Genomic DNA, 2,626 nt, shown 5'->3' on the forward strand with positions numbered 1-2,626 from the left:
ATCATGGATATTTCTGCCTTTAAAATTTCGTCATATTAAATTTTAAAGGCCGAAATATCCATGATTATTAATTATTTTACGTTTTTCTTTCAACTGCGAGAACTAATCACTAACTAGACGTGAATTTAAATTCTTTACTTGCCAATACTTGTTTAGTTACCCAGATTAAAGGTGAAACAAAATGTATGAAAATGGACCTTGAGGTATCGCCTTAATGTTAATGGTTTTGGTAACCTAAACCAAAAAATACTTTTATTGATTCTTGTTCTCTAGAAATTTCGACCCGTGTAAACAGCGCGGTCATCCCCTAAATATAGGGGAATGAAATGCCTACCCTTATATAGTACGATAGCGTTCAATGCGGACAAATCGGTAGTAGAGAACGCGCTGTCGAGTCTGAATGTCGTTTTCCACGTACCCATATTATTCTAGAATACATTACAGTGAAATTGATTTGAATGTGCTCCCGAATGAAAAACTAATGTCTCTTTAAGACAGTGCTTGTGTCGTGAAGTGTGAAGCGAAGGTGAAGTAATGACGTTACGTGCCTTACCGGCATCCTGTTATATGATACAAGAAAGATTTAAAAATATTGATTTGTCAACGAGTAGAATGCCTTCGCTAATATTTAGTAATAGGTAAGTATTATCAAATAATATGGAACATTGTTTGTATTGCTTTTTTCTTATTGTTACTTAGAAATCAAAACCTTAAACTTTAATTTACCAACACTGCAAAGAATATTCTTTTCCCATGCGAGGATTTTTATTTTTATTTTATTAATACCTACCGTAACTTGGAACGTAAACTAGGACATGTTCTTCATTTCCGGTAGCCATTATGGAAAATTGTACCATACTACTAATTTTCAATGAACCCATGCACGTGTTTTTGTGGTTGTATATAGTTGACTACTATAATTGACAAGGTTATACCTTTCGCTCTCACTTCAACGTGACTGTTGATTACTCACGTTAGGGTTACAAGTTTGGAAATCATCCTACTAATATATTTTAAATAAAATTATTTCAGCCCATCTATATTTATGACAAAAAAAACTTATATTATCTAAAATTTTAGGGCTGTAAAACGGTTTGGTTTTGTTGCTGCCTCCAAAATACAGAGTCAAAATATCTGTAATATGAGTTCTATATGTTGAAAGTTCTTTTGTAAATTTATTTGCTACATTTATTTATTATTGACATGTTATTGTTATAGGTATGACCTTGCGTTATAGGTGAAACCTACATCTAATGGGTGAAATGGTATCTTATAATAATTACTATAGCAAAGGTGTATCTGTCTGGTTTTATTTTTTAAATTGAAATAGGCTGTATATTTGAGTTCGCTGATTCTGAAATATGATGATTATTATGAATTATAATTTAATGTGTTGCGTTAAATAATTTTACAAGTATTATTGCAAAATTGTGGTATTTTTGGATTGATTTTATTTTCTGGAAAATATTGTCCATAAAAGTAGATTTTATAATATTTTTCCTGGCAACACAGGTCTGAATTTATTTTGTATGCGGACTTTTTGGCGGGAAGTCAAATAAGGCGGCAATTTTTAATATCGCTTAAATTTTATTTTATTTTTTGCTAGTAAATATTGATAAATACTTTGTAATATAGTTTTGTAAATAAAGTATTCCACAATGGGTCCTCCCAATGATGGAGAGGACCCTGGAGATATCAAAAAGGAAATATGCAAAAATTTCCACCAGTGATCCTAAGGCCAGTAATTTGGACAAATATAAAATTTTTATAAAGCCTAATTATAAGAGACTTTTCCTGGAAAATGGTACTTGTGAATATATAGTTTATGTTGAGTCGACTGAAAATGAAAAAGTGGGGAATAAAAACCCTATTACATTAACAAATCTGTTTTGTGACAATGTCAAAGGCATAATTGGAGTACACAGAATAAATGCTTTAAAAATTGGTGTATCCTTCAAAAACAGCGGGGAGCTGCCAACAGTTTTTGAAAATGGAAGATTTTTATTAAAAAATAAATTAAAAGCTTTCATTCCCTCCTATCTAACTGAAAAATGGGAGTATTAAGATATGTACCCAAAGATATGAGTAACGAAGAGATATACAGGAATATCAGCTGTGACAGTGAAATTATTTCGATCAAAAGAATGATGAGGAAAGTGGATGGTATATTAACACCTATGGGTACAGTCATAGTAACATTTGCCTCAACATCCTTACCCCAGTATGCTTATATAAAATTATTTAGATATCAAGTTACCCAATATATACCTCCACTCCTTCAATGTTTCAAATGCCTTAAATTTAACCATTCTGCAAAGGTATGCCGAGGAATCCAAAATTGCTCATCATGTGCTGGAAAGCACTCTTATAAAGAATGTGACGTGGAAGAAATAGTGTGCATAAATTGTGGGGTAACCACTTAGCAGTGTCCAGAGATTGCCCAATAAAAAGAAGAAAATGGAGGAGAAAAAACAAATATTTCCAGAATTCGTATGCCACTGTTGTGAGTACACCACTTATCTATAATGACAAATCTTTCCCTGCATTGCCCACAAAAATAAATACAAATAATTCTAAAGATAATGAACTTAATGTACAGGAAATAGCTAATAATGATATTATTCTT

At 31.7% G+C, this 2,626-nt stretch overlaps 1 long non-coding RNA gene across 1 annotated transcript; it reads left to right on the forward strand.

Moving 5' to 3' along the window:
* The first annotated feature begins 479 nt into the window (after positions 1-479).
* Positions 480-1,288, forward strand: LOC119192312. The gene is made up of 2 exons (XR_005113617.1): positions 480-638; positions 1,219-1,288. It is a non-coding gene; the product is annotated as an uncharacterized LOC119192312 (long non-coding RNA).
* The last annotated feature ends 1,338 nt before the right edge of the window (positions 1,289-2,626 follow it).

Source organism: Manduca sexta, unplaced genomic scaffold, assembly GCF_014839805.1.
Source record: "Manduca sexta isolate Smith_Timp_Sample1 unplaced genomic scaffold, JHU_Msex_v1.0 HiC_scaffold_260, whole genome shotgun sequence".
In the NCBI taxonomy this organism is placed as follows: domain Eukaryota; kingdom Metazoa; phylum Arthropoda; class Insecta; order Lepidoptera; family Sphingidae; genus Manduca; species Manduca sexta.